Here is an 18227-nt window from a genome sequence, read left to right on the forward strand (position 1 = left end):
TTCGCATTATTTCGCGAGTTTATTTTGCCTAACTATGGTATTTCATGTATCTAGAAGGGTAAATGTAGCAAAGAAAGTAATTCTGGAAAATTTCGCGCGTATAGCTATTACCAAAAATTACGGTCCCTAATGATATGATACATTTTCTCGCAAAACACCACTCGGATGTGATTTCTTGGAGGAAGAACAGTGGGCTAACAGAGAAGATTGAAGATAATGTTTAAAATTAATTTTCGAAAAGCTGAATATTGGACACTGGAAGATTTGTACACATTAAACCAGTTTTAGATATATTATTATTATTATTATTATTATTATTATTATTATTATTATTATTATTACTATCACTATTATTACTTATTATTATTATTATTATTATTATTATTATTATTATTACTTATATAGTGTTAGTTGGGAGGCCGTAGGGAAAAATACCTTTGGGAAGGCCGAGACATAGGTGGGAGGGTAATATTAAAATGGATTTGAGGGAGGTGGGATATGATGATAAAGACTAGATTAATCTTGCTCAGGATAGGGACCAATGGCGGGCTTATGTGAGGGCGGCAATGAACCTCCGGATTCCTTAAAAGCCAGTAAGTAATACTATCATCATTATTATATCATTATGATGATTATTATTATTTTTATGATTATTATTATCATTATCATTATTAATATTATATTATCATTATTATTATTATCATTATTATTATTACTAGTCTTCTGCCAAAAAATCTGAAAGTTAGAATTTATAAAACAGTTATATTACCGGTTGTTCTGTATGGTTGTGAAACTTGGACTCTCACTTTGAGAGAGGAACAGAGATTAAGGGTGTTTGAGAATAAGGGTCTTAGGAAAATATTTGAGGCTAAGAGGGATGAAGTTACAGGAGAATGGAGAAAGTTACACAATGCAGAGCTGCACGCATTGTATTCTTTACCTGACATAATTAGGAACCTAAAATCCAGACGTTTGAGATGGGCAGGGCATGTAGCAGTATGGGCGAATCCAGAAATGCATATAGAGTGTTAGTTGGGAGGCCGGAGGGAAAAAGACCTTTGGGGAGGCCGAGACGTAGGTGGGAAGATAATATTAAAATGGATTTGAGGGAGGTTGGATATGATGGTAGAGACTGGATTAATCTTGCTCGGATAGAGACCAATGGCGGGCTTATGTGAGGGCGGCAATGAACCTCCGGGTTCCTTAAAAGCCAGTAAGTATTATTATTATTATTATTATTATTATTATTATTATTATTATTATTATTATTATTAATTCCTCTCACTGAAGTACACATCTCTCATGTAAGACTTAAGGTTCGGTTTTATTTTCCTTGTTCGCTTACATATTTTCATCGTACTCAGAAGTGTTCAAACTCATAAACCACTGAAGTAATGACAAGCACAGCCTCCCACAAGAGGAAAACAACGCGAAGTCAGTCCTGTCCCCCATGTTTCACACAGCCATCGACCACCTTCAGATGTGGTGTTAGGTCGCCCGTAGCAGTTAAATGCCACTTGCGTTACAGTTCTTAAAGCACTCATCCACTTTCATATTTTGCGCACTTTCTCCTCTTAAAAATCTTCAGTGCCTCTACAAAAATGCTGCTATAAAGATCTCTCTTAGTTCCGACTAAAACCCTTTGAGTACGACTTCGTATTGTTATCAACATCACATTCTTGTTATAAACATCAACAGGCAGTAGTAGTAGTAGTAGTAGTAGCAGTAGCAGTAGTAGTGGTAGCAGTAATAGTAGTGGTGTTGGTAGCAGCAGTAGTAGTAGTAGTAGTAGTAGTAGTAGTAGTGGTAGCAGTAGCAGTAGCAGTAGTAGTAGTGGTAGCAGTAATAGTACTGTTGGTGGTAGTAGTAGTAGTAGCAGTAGTAGCAGTAGTAGTGGTAGCAGTAATAGTAGTGGTGGTGGTAGCAGTAGTAGTAGTATTAGCAGTAGTAGTAGCAGTAGCAGTAGTAGTAGTGGTAGCAGTAATAGTAGTGTTGGTAGCAATAATAGTAGTGTTGGTAGCAGTAGTAGTAGCAGTAGTAGTAGTAGTAGCAGCAGCAGTAGTAGTAGTAGCAGCAGCAGTAGTAGTAGTGGTAGCAGTAATAGTAGTGTTGGTAGCAGTAGTAGTAGCAGTAGTAGCAGTAGTAGTAGCAGTAGTAGTAGTAGCAGTAGTAGTAGTAGTAGCAGTAGTAGTAGTAGTAGTAGTAGTAGTAGTAGTAGTAGTAGTAGCAGTAGTAGCAGTAGTAGTGGTAGCAGTAATAGTAGTGGTGGTGGTGGTGGTGGTAGTAGTAGTAGTAGTAGTAGCAGTAGCAGTAGTAGTGGTAGCAGTAATAGTAGTGGTGGTGGTAGCAGTAGTAGTAGTAGTAGTAGTAGCAGTAGTAGTGGTAGCAGTAATAGTAGTGGTGGTGGTAGCAGTAGTAGTAGTAGTAGTAGTAGTAGTAGTAGTAGTAGCAGTAGTAGTGGTAGCAGTAATAGTAGTGGTAGTGGTGGTGGTGGTAGTAGTAGTAGTAGTAGTAGTAGTAGCAGTAGTAGTGGTAGCAGTAATAGTAGTGGTGGTGGTAGCAGTAGTAGTAGTAGTAGTAGCAGTAGTAGTGGTAGCAGTAATAGTAGTGGTAGTGGTGGTGGTGGTGGTAGTAGTAGTAGTAGTAGGAGTAGTAACATAATAATAATAATAATAATAATAATAATAATAATAATAATAATAACCAGGAGCGTATTCAGATAGGAACTACAAGGGCAGGCCTACAGTCGCCGCTTTATAGACGATTCAATGCACTAGACTAGAGTCTCGCTTAACCGAATTTGATGGGACCAAGGGTGATTTTTTAAGGCTATGGATCTGAGAAAATAAGGAAAGAAACATTAAAAATGAAAATTTTGTTTTTAACTCTAAAAAAAAGTTTCAGTTTTCGAAATCTGTGCTTCTTTGGCCCTATGACAATTTAAAGTCCCTCAGGACGCGCGTGCGTGGAGCTGCAGCCCTTTAAACCGACCCTCAGCTGTCATTGCGACAGACGTTCTTCATTCTAACTAATTTTACTTTTCATTCAGTTAATATTTCGCCCTGTTATGTAGGAGAAAAATGTGTGTGGTAGACCTGTATAGGAAGGAAATATACTGATAATATATATATATATATATATATATATATATATATATATATATATATATATCATATACTTGCTGTACTTTGATACTAGTTTTCTCGATTTTCCTATTTTCAACATTTTGTAACATTCAAAATGCTGTAATGAATGCAGTTTTCTCCAATCTCAGTGAAATTTTGCACAGAAGTCCACATGGTTTTCATATTGCACGTGTGAGAAAATTTGTTAGTTACTGTATTATTATATTAGCACTGCTTAACTTGAAAATATACCTATAGGTAGCATAAGTTGATCGAGTAGTCGATTTTGAGTCTTGGTCAAAGAAGGTTAACAACGCACAATTTAAATAATTCATTCTTACATTTGTTTTCTTACACCTCTACTTCAGAATTTCACTAACTTTGGGTGTAATTAATATTAACTAGTGGCTTGTGCAGCAAATGCTGCAAACTAAGTTTATTAGATATTCAAATAAACATTTTTCAGATTTATTTTCGATGAAGAATACCAGACATTTTGAAAGTTATTTGTTTCCATAATGAAAGATACTCTCTCTCGAGCCAATACTGAAGAGAACCACGCATATAAATATCTACACCACATCGCCATTAAATATATGAAAAAGACCCAACCCCACTTGATTAATAACTATAAAAATATTTGATTTTTAATAATATTATCTTACGTAAGTTTTATAGCTTTCAGTAACATATACTATATATACTATATAGCCGCCACTCAGTAAAATACAGAAATCAAAATCTAATTTAAGTTATTCTCTACATCTACTTATATGACCCCAAAACGTTTCACTTTCATATCATCAATATAGGATTAATATGTATAATTAATGAAAAATAGTTACATCATGGCATTAACTACAATAATATTTCATTTCTAATGGTAATAATGTCATCAAACCACCTCAAGTTCTGTAGTTTTTAATATCCAATACACAGCTGTACCCAGAAAATTACACACCACAGAATCGAACCTGTAAATTATTTTTAATAAGTTAAGTTTTTAATAACCAATTTAATTTGAGCTCTAAATATGTCAGCATTCTTACAGATCATGGCCTTCGTGTAATATTGTTTACTGTAGTATGTGTTTTGTTTCATTCTGAAATGCAACACGGCCGACTTGATGCTCGCTTCGCTTCTCCTTTACAAAAAATCGAAGGGAATATCAAGTCGGCCATGAATGCTATTAGCTAGTTCTCAAAACTGACGACAGATGGATTTTACAAAAATAGGAAAATTATGTTTAAAAATTGACATTTCACTGAAAACTACTATTTTCCCGAAAAACTTTGAGTTCCTTGCTTCAAAATGAGGGGTCATTTATTAAAATCCGTCCAGTCGTTTTCCCATAATTTCCATTACCAGTTCAAATTATATATATATATATATATATATATATATATATATATATATATATATATATATATTTTCTTCTGGTTTGCAGTTATTTAAAAAAAATGTTATCAGTATGCAAGTGCTTCTAATCTTGTTTGGTTTCATAATTCTTTACACGTTTCATATTTATTGCCTGCTTTTCACACTACGCGGTGTCTGGAATTAGTCTATCATTAAATTAACCCCACTATTATGACCGCTAGCAGTCGACCTAGCGTTGCTGCGACAAAGCATGGATGAAATCAGCTGTGACGCGTTGTGGGAATTATGTTTCATTGTTATATCACGTATTCACTGCCCCTGACACCCATAAAGTTGTAAGAAAGACGTAAACAAACATTACCAACTTTCGATTACTATTTATCCGTCAGTTCTACACACGACGCTGAAAGGAAAAATGGCTGGCGAAAAGATGATAGGTGTCGCAAGCTCATTGGTTATCAATAGTCTCGAAACAGAAGAATGGGGTATAGCGAAAACCGATTACTTCATAATGCTCAAATTACGAGTAGCAGAGCTATAAAGCCATTTTCAAAATAATAATAATAATAATAATAATAATAATAATAATAATAATAATAATTTATATAGTAGGTTATTTTACGACACTTTATCAATAGCTTAGGTTATTTAGCGTCTGAATGAGATGAAGGTGATAATGCCGGTGAAATGAGTTCAGGGTCCAGCACCGAAAGTTACCCAGCATTTGCTCTTATTGGGTTGAGGGAAAACCCCGGAAAAAACCTCAACCAGTAACTTGTCCCGATCGGGAATCGAACCCGGGCCACCTGGTTTCGCGGCCAGACTCGCTAACCGTTACTCCACAAGTGTGGATAATAATAATAATAATAATAATAATAATAATAATAATAATAATAAATTAAGGATGTTTGAGAATAAGGTTCTTAGGAAAATATTTGGGACTGAAAGGGATGAAGTTACAGGAGAATGGAAAATGTTACACAACGCAGAACTGCACCCATTGTATTTTTCACCTGACATAATTATTAAGATGGGCAGGGCATGTAGCACGTATGGGCGAATCCAGAAATGCATATAGAGTGTTAATTGGGAGGCCGGAGGGAAAAAGACCTTTGGGGAGGCCGAGATATAGACGAGAGGAAAATATTAAAATGGATTTGAGGGAGGTGGGATATGATGATAGAGACTGGATTAATCTTGCACAGGATAGGAACCGATAGCGGGCTTATGTGAGGGCGGCAATGAACCTCCTTAAAAGTCGTAAGTAAGCAATAGGCCTATAGGAATAGCAATAATAATAATAATAATAATAATAATAATAATAATAATAATAATAATAATAATAATAATAATAATAATAATATCTTTGGAATCAAAGTTCATAAATGGCAAGTTAACAAACAGGAAACACTGAAGAAAAAGACTGGAAAAATGTCGACTGAAGAGAAAAAAGAAGCTCACAGCCAAAGAATGAGATAACTATCGGCAAAAAGAAAGACAAAAGAACGTCTCTAGGTACTTTTCGTAGTCCTAAATGGGCTTATGCGCAACTATAATAGGCTTCATAAATAAATAAATAAATAATAACATTAACAATAGCAATGGCACGAAAACATAACATTAAAGGAAAGTCATGCGTTCACCTCTAAATCCCAGAGATCATCGTGTCAATGCGGAAGAGCGGAAGTAGTGAACTAAGTGTGCTTGTAACTAGCGCATTATGCATTAAAGTTCGCAGGTCTGTAATTTAACCACAAACTGATGACAACAAACTTACAGCAGCGACCTGCTTCCGATACGGCTCGTCCCTTTGCTGCACAGTACCTACACCGCTGTATTTTTAGCTACCATGACATTGTTTGATAAACAGCTTTACCTCTATGACAAAAGTTGCAAGTCTTATAAAGATGATATACTGAAATTAAATATTAATTCATTCACTGTAATTGCCCACATCTAACACCTTCCACAAATGTCAAATATTTAGGAATTATTATAGATCAGCATTTACGTTAGGATAAATCAAATTGATTTCATGCGTACAAGTATAAGAAAGGCAATTTATAAATTCATAATACTTCGAAATGTTATCACTAAGGAGGCATTGAGAATAATATTTTTAGCTTTAATACAATCATGATTACAATATGGTATAATAAATTGGGGTATAGTAGCATCATCTGTACTTAATCCATTAATTTTATTGCACAGAAGATGAATAAAAATTTGTCTAACCAAAAATATGGATTACCCTACAAATTTAATTTATACAGATTTTGAAGTATTAGGCCTAACTATTGAAAAAAATTTATAAATATAGTTTACTAACTTACTACAACAGAAATCAAATAAAACATAAATCTAATCGATATGAATATCGTACTCGAAGACAAAAGTCTACTTTCCCATTAATTGAGCCTAAATGTCATACAAGTGCAGCTCTTAAACATGGTGCTAGTTTCGGTCCAAGACTTTATAATAAAATTACAAACCATTTTCCAAATTTGAAATATTTAAGAATTGAAGCTTTTAAAAAAAAATTTATAAAATTATTCATGATATATAATATTAACAAATGTATTTTTTTACCTTTTATTTCTGTTGACTATATTCATGTTTTTATTGAATATTACTGGCTTCTGTCTGATTGTCAATTTACTTATATTAAATGCGTTTTTTTTCTCTTTCTCTCTCTCTCTCTCTCTTTGCTCTTGTGTGTTATTTATTGGTTTGAAGTAAGTTACTTAATGTATTTAGTAAACTGTCTTTGTAAATTTTATGTTATATTATTGGCTAAGACCACACCGTACACGAGCCTGGCTCTTACGGTAGTGGCTAGAAACATTTTGTTTTATAAATTTAATTTGTACTCGCTAGCTAGCTAGTTAAATAAATTCGCACTTGCACATTAAAAGTTAAATAAGTTATTCATATGAATGCAATGTTTTGAGGGCGCAAGCAGTGTGTTTCCATGGCGACCAAATACTGTCATGCAGAGCGGCGGGTTAGTTCCAGAAACGACCGTCGGCACAAATAATCTATTTGAGGCGTACGCGATAAAAATTTCTATTTTTATCACAATACACGGAAGTAACTGATACACCTAGTCGTAAGAGTTGATTGATTCTCTAAAAAGTGTCTTTACAATTGTGAAATAATGCACGAAAAACATATTGAATTGATGAATCATAAAACATGTATTCTGCGAGTTCGTTCCAAATATCCACAGAACATTGTCAGTAGAGTAGGCCTAATACTACTTTCTTAACACTATTAACTTTTGCGTATATAGTCACAGAATTCTACTTTTCAGCTAGAGAGCATCAAACATATCCTAAGCGAAAGTATCCTGTACAAAAATAAATTGCACAACGGCATGGTCTGTTCTCATTACTAAGTTCGTGCAAGCATGCATTTTCACTAGGAAAAGAAGGCGCTGTATCGCCATTTGTTTTTGTTTTGTTTACATACTCGTGTCTGTGATTGCTTAGCACTTACGTCTACGTGCACCATTGTGAATGGTGTTATGCCTACTAATTTTACGTTTAGGTTATGTGCATGCGTAATTTTTTTATTGTGAATGTAGCCGTAAGCTACACTGAATTGCCAGTATGGTTACTGATAAAACCATTCCAACAGATCGAACGTACTCGTAACAGACAAACTGAACTAAAAGAAAAAATACCGTCAGTATATTATTATTAGGCAATACTCTATGTGAAGTCATTGCTAAAAGTTAAGGAAACGTCCAAATTTTCGTACCGCTGTACTCAGATATTACACCTATTCCAAACACGTGTTTCATCAACGCACTGAATATTTTACATAAGTCTTGAACAAGCTCGACTTTCTGCCAAGTTACCAGTAAATTAAACAAGGTGATGTGCAATATGCATATGTGTATGTGTATATCCAAAACTGCAACACAAAAATTTTCTCAAAACCCAGAATGTGAAATACTGTACTAGCGTAACAAAAATTTCTAATATTTGTTCAGATATTATTCTGCGGTAATTTGTGAATTGTTTTATTTCCAGATAGTGTTAATGATAATAATAAAAATCATTATTATTATTATTATTATTATTATTATTATTATTATTAATTAAATTGCTAGCCAATAGCGAAGAGCTAGCACAAGTGATACAATAATGATACAACATTAATAACAATAACAATAATAATTTAATAATTTACTTACAAATGGCTTTTAAAGAACCCGCAGGTTCATTGCCGTCCTCACATAAGACCGCCATTGGTCCCTATTCTGTGCAGGATTAATCCAGTCTCTATCATCATATCCCATCTTCCTCAAATCCATTTTAATATTATCCTCCCATCTACGTCTCGGCCTCCCCAAAGGTCTTTTTTCCCTCCGGCCTTCCAACTAACACTCTATATGCATTTCTGGATTCGCCCACACGTGCTACATGTCCTGCCCATCTCAAACGTCTGGATTTAATGTTCCTAATTATGTTAGGTGAAAAATACAATGCGTGCAATAATAATAATAATAATAATAATAATAATAATAATGTAGTACGTTATTTTAATGCTACCCCAATTAATATTTTAAATGTCTCTTCTTAAAAGCAAAACAAGATTATAAAATTATTTTTAAAACCAATTACACTTAATTTTATTGGAAACATTTTTTCAGGGATTAAATATTTTGTCTGTTTCATTATGAGGAACTTGTAAACTACGCAACGCCACTATGGCTTCAAAAACAGAAGGGTTATTATAGGCTAGAGCATTCGGAGTTAAGAAAATACCATTGGATATATATATAGATATATATATATATATATATATATATATATATATATATATATATATGGATATATATATATATATATATATAATGTGTCTTCTTAGCGGATATACCCCCCTCTTTGTAACATAACTAAATTAAGATATTTATGTATTTTCCAACGTATATAAAATAACTGAAGTAGATCTAAATACTGCAACTAAGTATTGTTTCAAATACACTAGACTCTCGCTAATCCAACATCCTCCTAGTGAACTTCTTATCACTTCTACTGTAATAGATTTCTGGGAAATTTGTACCGGTGGCATGTGTTAACCTCTATTATACACGTGTGGAAGTTTCAAGTTTCCATTTAGAAGTGCAAGTGGAATGGTTGGGGCAGCATATAACATTAAATTTAACGACTCTCAGTAATCCGGCACTCTCACTAATCCGGCATACGTATGTGCAATTGTGGTCGGATTAGCAAGAGTCTACTGTTATTGCTTTATACTGTTTATAAATATACTTTAATACCCGTAATAGTTTATTTGTATTTCCAATAACCGAATAAACGACATAGATGTATTTCTATTATTTTAATATACGTTAAAAATACATAAATAACTTTTTTTAGTTATATTGCAAAGAGATGCCTATATACCCATGGTATCTCCTAAATTCCGAACGCTCTATAGGTCATATGATTCTCAAGAAGCAACTCGTTCATTGTCAAGAGAGGGATGGGGTAGCAACAGTAATGTTGAAACACAGTAATAATAATAAAAAAATAATCCGAGGCACGACATGAAGGACCATGACCGAACAGCAGGCTACTGGCCTCACGTCCACATGCCGAAGCAGAGGTGGACGATCATCCAACCAGAATTAAGTTCTCGTGTGGTTAGCACGATGATCCCCCCAGCCGTTATAGCTGGCTTTCGTAACCGGATTTCGCTACCTATCGTAGCTCTCCAAGAACATCAAGATGCTGGGTGGGCACCTGTCCCATACACTGGTCGAAATTTCATGAGAAAATTTCTTCTCGAATCAGCGCGCATTCCGTAACACGAGGATTCCTTAGACCACGACGCCACGGCGCGGGACGTTGAAACACAGTTTTCCATCAAAACGTGTAAAAGTAATTTTCTGCATAAAATAATACTTTCTCTATAGTCATTATAAGGACAATGGTTACTGTGTTCGATGAAATATCGCAGATTGAAACTTCTCAATGAATGGATTTCCCTCCTAACTCTCGACCACTTACCATTAGTCTATTTGGAAAATTACGTTCGATTATACGTATTAATCTTCGATACGCTCTGATAGAACTTCGCCAGTGACATGGATTCAGCTTTTAACACAGCGAATGTGTGTCAAGATACGAACGAACGCTATCCGCCTTTCACGATTTACAATAGTTCCGCATACGAAATTATCTGCGAAATACGAGACAGGTGTAAGAGGGCGTCTCTCCGCATTAATGCCTTTCCTCGTTTGTTGATGTACTATTTCGTACATAAACGACTTGGAATAACACAGATATTAGCTTTAAATATTACACCACCTCTGATACCACGTTCAACTGTAATCAATTAATATCGTTAAGAGTGAGACTATTCAAGAGACGGTGAGCTGAAAATACGTACACAACTGAGCAACGGAGGAATCAAATTGGCAGGGGAAAGCGAAGAATGAGAGGGAATCTGCCATACTATAGTCAATATGACCATCACGATTCTCGAAGGAGTTCTTTCGTGAGATGTTGTGAATTAAAAAACATTATTACTTTTTCCTTTAGAAGTATAACTGCATATTTCTCTCCACTAGGTATGCGGTAACTTAGGAACTGTCCGCCAAATAAAAATGGGTTCGGTTCTATTGCCCAACACAACTTGGCTTGACAACTCGTTTACTAGACACCAATTGCCAGACAACAGAATTTCCCGACAACACTTTAAGCCCGACAATAATAACTTCAGGTGTGTCGTGCATTGTAATTAACTTGCAAAGTAACTGACAATAATTGTTAAAATAATTATGATTACTAATATTATTATTAGACTACATATTATCAAAATATGAAAATTAAAACGTTAAAACAAATTTACAACTAACAATCCACAGAAATAATGTAAAATTACAGTTCAATGTTGTGAGCCATTCCTCGCAAAAAAAAAAATCCAGTATAGTTTTATTGCGTCTGTCATTGTAGATGTTAAGAATTCTGTTTTCAAGATTGACATATTACTTTTTCGGTGGCGCAGCAGGCATCCCGCGTATAATTTCTTCGGTTCTCTTTTTCAGTTGAATTTCTTTTTTTCTAATTTCATTTATCCCACGGATTCGAGTCTTCTATGCCAAGCCTTAACTTTATTTCGAGTCGAATGAAAACACAGAAGCACACTACATAAAACTGTATGCATTGCCATCGGCTGTAGGCTAGTAGTTGTCGGTCTATCCAACAATCGACTGAATAAGTGTCGGGCAATCGAGCCTCTCTCCTTGTTCTTCATGTAATACCCTTGTTCGCGTTATCCTCTTTCTTTTCTCCTTGTCTTCCCCTTTCTTTTTTTCTCTTTGACCATTTTTCTCTTTGTATTAACCCTTTTTCTTCTCTTTGTGTTACCTTTTTTCTCTCTCCTTGGCTTCTCCCTTTTCTTTCTCCATGTTTTCCCTTTTTCTTTTTTCTCCTTCACGTCCCCTTTTCTGTACCCCTTCAATTTCCCTTTTTATTTTTCTCCTTGACTCCCCCTTCTTCTTTTTTCTCCCCCTTGTTTTTCCCTTTCTTCTTTTTTTCCCTTGTCTTCCCCTTTATCTTTTTCCCCTGGTCTTCCCGTTTACCTTCCTCCCCTTGTCTTTCCCATTTCCTTTCTCCTCTAGTCTTTCCCTTTTTCTTTTTCCCCCCTTGTCTTATTTTTCTTTTCCCCCCTTTGTCTGTCCCTTTTCCTTATACCCCTGTATCTTTCCCCCCTCATCTTTCCCTTTTCTTTTCTCCCCTTTTTCCCTTTTCTTTTCTCCCCTTGTCTTTCCTTTTTTCTTTTTCCCTCTTATCCTCTCCTTTTCTTTTTCCCCCCTTATCTGCCGCTTTTTCTTTTTCCCTTCATCATCCGCATATCATCAGCTAAGTACAAGATCTCATCATAACAATTTACTCATTATACCCTACCACAAGACATCTTTATATTCTTCATCTATACAGTTTCAGTTGCTAGATATTGGAACTCGCTTCCGAGTGATATAAGGGGTTGTTGGACAATAACTTCATTTAGGTCAAAATTACATAAATTCTTACTTAACAGATTAATTGCTGATTAATATTTGTTACTTATAATGAAACTAACATCTGTCCATTCTTATTATTATTATCATTAATTTCTCTAAATAGATTTACAAAACCTCTAATGGCAATTACATTAATATTCTCATTATAGAAATAGAAATATATATATATATATATATATATATATATATATATATTCTCCCTGTAACATAGTCCTAGTAAGCTTATATTGAATTAATTTTCATCATTTTACTAGCTATCTCAAATATTAAATTAATTATAATTCATTGAATTAAATTAGCTCATAAATTAAGTTACTACTTTACCTTATAGATTTATCTAAATTTAAATAAATGTGTAGTGAAGAATATTGCTGGAGAACCTTTTAAGTATAGTGTTAATATTTGTAATTTAAATTTATGTATTGTATTGATTAAGGCTGGTTGAGTGGAAGAGAAAGCCTTATGGCCTTAACTCTGCCAGCGAAAATAAAACATTATTATTATTATTATTATTATTATTATTATTATTATTATTCCCTTCTTCTTTTCCTCTTGTCTCCCCTTTTTCTTTTTCTCCTCGTCTTCCCCTTTTCCTTTCTCCCCTTTTTTCTTTTTCCTCTTCTCTTCCCCTTTTTCCCTTTGTTCTCCTCCTCTCCCCCTTGTCCTCCTCGTCTTACACTCTTGATCTCCTAGTCCTCCCTTGTCCTCTTTATCTTCCTCCTGTTTTCCATGTCCTCTCCTTGTTTTCGTTGTCTTCTTTTTTTCCTTGTCTTCGACTTGTTCCCATATCTTCCTTGTATTCCCCTTATTCTACTTGCATTTCCCATCGTCCTTGCACACTCTTCTTCTCCTTGCATTCATTCACCTTGTTCTATGTTAGCCAAACAGAATTTTACTTTGATATCCATTCTTGCTGAAAATTTGTGTACTATCACTCTCGCCATGTGTGTTCAGCATATATTTTGCACTTCACAATGAACTCGCCATTTTCAGGCTTTACTTGGACGTAACCAAGAGCAATATCCCTGTGGCTTTCAGTACGAACACTGTTTACTATTGGAGGGAAATAGGTATACAGTAAATAAACCTCACACCATATCAAAACAAGAGAAGGTCTATCATAGCTACTGTACTTACCTAGAGTCCTTGGCGCCTCGTAATTTGACTGACATGAAGCAGTCATTGTCTATAATGAAATAGTTACCATGTATAAATTTACATGCGGTACATTATCGGACTGCCCCTTCCTTAATACACCATCAACCACCGCTCTGAGTTGGATATGAGAAAAATTAACAATTTCCATGCAGCCGGCAATGCAATCAGGAAGCAAGCATAATTTGAGCCACGGCCAACTAGACGACTATGACTGCCTACACACTTAAAGCTGTGACGTCACATCTATTTTCAGATGCCTCACAGAGACAATAATGAAATACAGGTAAATTATTTTCTGAAATAAAGAGATCTTATTTTGATCAAACCATGCAACTTTCCCTTTAATTAAACGTCACAAAATATATTGAAAGAATAAAATATACAGTGAATGTTCCCATTATATTATTTTGTAGTTTAAAGGGAGCTTTGAATAGAAATTACCAGTCTGTTACATATTTCATTCCGTACACATTTTTTCGTGCGACAAAAGACATTTTGATGTGAATACATCTTAGTTCAAGGCATAAGGGAATATCTAACATTTTTAGCGTAACATGAGGTTCAAGAAGTCTCCGCTAGATGTTGCGCATGGCAAAAGTCAAACCAGTCACGAAGCTCAATACCTGGGGAATACGCATTCATAGATAGTTGCTAACCACTAGGATCACTACTATCGCCTTATCACAGACAATGCGAAATAGTACCGGCACAATCTATTGTTCCTAGTACTCTCAACAACTAAAGCTTCGTGACTGTAATATACACTAGACTGTGGTACAACAGTGATCCTGTAACAGAAGATATTGGCAAACTCATGCCGTGCCGCCATGTTTATGGCTAGCTTTCTTGTATTTTGCCTGCATTTTCTTTTCAGTGTATAGACCAGAGCTGAGCAGCAAGAGCGGATTCTACTCTCTCACGAGGAGCCATATGATTTCTCTTCATCCCCTTTCTTCCCCGCCGAACACCGCGCAGCGTTGATTCAGTAACGAATGAATATTAAGCGTCCCCGTTTAGAGTCTGGATCCGCTCCCGATGCCCAGCCCTGATATAGACTTTAGTTTGTTATTCTACATATTATATATTATATATAATTATACAATGAACTGCAATAATCATTTCTTTATTAGGCCTAAGTGTATATTTATCCAGTATAAATTACTAGTTACAGCGACTTACATAAATTGCATTGCTAAGCATACTACTATTTGTGTGTAGCATAAGCATAATAATGATTAAGCAATTATTTATTAATTCCATTTAACTCAGCATAATGGCACTAAACAAAATTTCCAAATATTATAGATATATTAATTTGTCCTACAGAATTCATCTGTAATATTGACACAATATTTTAGGAGAAAAATTCGCTCCGGCGCCGGGGATCGAGCCCGGGTCCTTGGTTCTACGTACCAAGCGCTCTGACCACTGAGCTACGCCGAATTCAATCCACAGCACCGGATCGAAAGGCAGTAAATACCCACCCACATACAAGCAATTAAGAGAATAAGAAATCCGTTTATGCACACCTCAGTATTCAGCTACTACAGACAACGGTGATAAGGTAATCAGGAAAAAAAAAAACAGACAAGAAAATCCAATGACGCAGCTGACTTGCAGGAAGGATCCTCCTCATATTAATCTCATTGTCTTGCAAGTCAGTGAAAAGGCTGGACTAGAAATCCAATGCGGAAAAAAATAAACGAATACATCGTAAACATGAGCTTTCATAGAGGTAGAGGAATGCAGGCTAATAAATTGCTAGAAAATGTGTCAACTTCAAACATCTGGCAACAACAATCAGAAAAGAATGGGAATCGTGACGGAATAAAAGAGATGAGTAACTGCAGAGAATCCTTGAATCAAGTGTGGTTAAGATGCGTTTAGCGTGTACAGTACTTTGAGGACATTGAGTATGGTCTGTCAAGATAAATGGTTTGTTGGATGACTGACAGGGGAAGGTCTGCAACGAGAAACGCTGGCTGTGTTTTAATGAAAACCATGCCAAATTGCAGTCTGTCAATTAATGAACCGGACAGATTGCTAATTCAAACTCTAAGGGGAATTTAAAAAAAAATCGGAACATCCAAAGTTCGAATTAACCAGCAAATTATTTTTTTAGAATATTTCTATTAATAATATAATTATACACTCACATACCCGTGCATGAGTACTGAATGTGCAATGTTCTTCAGCTCTCATATTTTATCCATATCCTCACAAAAATTACTGTAGGCAACCATTAGAAGAAAACACTTCAACTTTCTTTGCTAACTACGTAAAGATTAATTTTTGGTCCTAGAGAATAATCTGTTATGGTTACCATTCGTTAATTATTAATGCAGAAAAATTCGCTCCGGCGCCTGAAATCGAACCCGGGAACCCTGGCCACCAGAGGTCTGCATCGGACTTTTTCGCTCGAGCGCCAAGTAGTTCATAGCATAATCCGATAGGTAGCGCACATGCATGATGGGTAAAATTGTCACGAGCGATAAATCCTCGAACGGTATAAGCCGAGCGGTAGACATTCGTTCTTGTTACAGTGATGAACTCTGTAGTAACAACATAGATGTTTATCATTTCAAAACTTTGCAGTGTTTAACTAACCTCTCCATAGCACAACTACAAAACTTACTTTAAAATGTAATATAAATGTTGTAGGTAATTGTTCCCCCCCCCCCCCCCCCACACAGGAGTGATTTTGTTTTTGCCACATCTCATAGATGTTATTGGATGTAAATGTAATTATTATAAACGGAGAACACAATCACGATAATGCAAGAACTGGATCAAGTTTTATAATAATAATAATAATAATAATAATAATAATAATAATAATAATAATAATAATAATAATAATCTCTAATAATTAGTGTATCAATCTTTGCGTCTGTAACAGTTGTGCAGCATGATTATTCGTTTTATTATATTTTCTGTGACGTTATCTCTGTACTAATATTGTTATTAATCTACTGCTATATCAATAATATTTTGTAAAACGTTTCTACATTGTCACAGTATATAGGCGGACCACTATGTATGGACCTATCATATTATATATGTGGTAAATCAAATATTGGATAATTATTAATTAGCAATAACAACTGTATATCGAAGTTTTTCATACTATTTTATTTATAACTTCATGTTCCTGTTTTGGTAGGTACGTTCCATTGACTGTTCCATTAAACGTTTGTCATAAACGCAGAAAATAAAGCCTTATTTTTACCGTGTGAGCAAAACATATGTGTATCTTATCTGTCGCCTTCCATACAAGATAAGACATGTCGGTGAGATGACCTTGTACTATGCTTCTATTTATTACGAGCGTATCACGACCGATCGTATCTCACTCGAGGGTGCGACACTCGACCGAGTTCAAGCGAGCGATTTAACCCCAATGCAGCACTCTGCTGGCCACCAAAGTCACTCAAATGAGTGCGCTCCTTGTGTAGTGACAATTGACTTAATAATGTGTCAATATAATAATAATTATTATTTATTTATTTAATCTGGCAGAGCTAAGGCCAGTAGGCCTTCTCTTCCGCCCAGCCAGACTCTAATTCTAATTAAATACATTTGCTTACATAGTTATTACATTAAATGTCCAAACGGAATAAAGCCACTAAGGGAAAATACCAAAGGAGAAAGATTCGATCCGGTGCTGTGGATTGAGCTTCGGCGTAGCTCAGTGGTTAGACCATCCAGTGCGTATAACTGGGGATCTCGGGTTCAATCCCAGGTGTCGGAGAGAATATTTCTCCATTAATAGGTCTAACCAATTTCTTTGCTAACGTTAAACTTGTGTACGTATGTTCCACGCTTCGACATTGAATATAAACGTAGGAGAGCCAGTAACACACTAACTTATGTTCCCACGCTAATGAACATTTCCACAAATTTCCTCTCTTCTAAATTACTGACAGGTGAGTGGGAGGAACAGGAACATACACACTTCTTGGACATCCCGCCCGTTGCTTTTACAAGTGGAAAATCACTGGATATGGTGCGAAATGTTACCAGTAGCAACGACCTTATTCTGCTGCATTACCTGTCCATCGTTATAAAGTTTAAGAACAGAACTTGAATTCTTGGAATCATTAAAAACCGAGTTTCCACGAAACTATTTCGGATTTTACCTAGACTTCCAGACTGGATATTATTTTCATTTAAATTAATAACAAATAATTTATAACATAAATGTTAAAACTATTACCTACCCTACATGGACCAGAAAATTGGTTATTGAAGGAAACAAATAAAGCCAAATTATTGGCAACAGAAATGGATATTTGGCGTCAAACTGCCAGAAGCTGAAGAAGAGAAAAAACTAAAAATGAAGTAGTAGTTGTTCAGTCAGCTGTCAGAAGACAAATTTGAACCTCACAAATCACACCAACATGGCACCATTTATGAGGCAACTAAACCAGGAGATAATGGGGTAGAGTGGCCAGTTCCTTTCGCCCTCCATTGCATACATCGCTGACTAGCTACATATTACACTAATGAGACTTCAAATACAT

At 35.3% G+C, this 18227-nt stretch overlaps 1 protein-coding gene across 7 annotated transcripts in view; it reads right to left on the bottom strand.

The window, feature by feature from the left end:
- Window positions 1–18227, bottom strand: part of Prosap (prosap) — a 427686-nt gene that overhangs the window by 158552 nt on the left and 250907 nt on the right. The window contains exon 3 of one of the 7 annotated variants that reach the window (XM_069819213.1): window positions 13684–13732. The exons of the other annotated variants lie outside the window; for them this stretch is intronic. The gene's annotated coding sequence lies outside the window, so the exon portion shown is untranslated. The remainder of the gene's footprint in view (window positions 1–13683; window positions 13733–18227) is intronic. 7 annotated transcript variants of the gene reach the window in all.

The sequence above is a fragment of the Periplaneta americana genome, chromosome 2 (assembly GCF_040183065.1).
Source record: "Periplaneta americana isolate PAMFEO1 chromosome 2, P.americana_PAMFEO1_priV1, whole genome shotgun sequence".
Lineage (NCBI taxonomy): Eukaryota > Metazoa > Arthropoda > Insecta > Blattodea > Blattidae > Periplaneta > Periplaneta americana.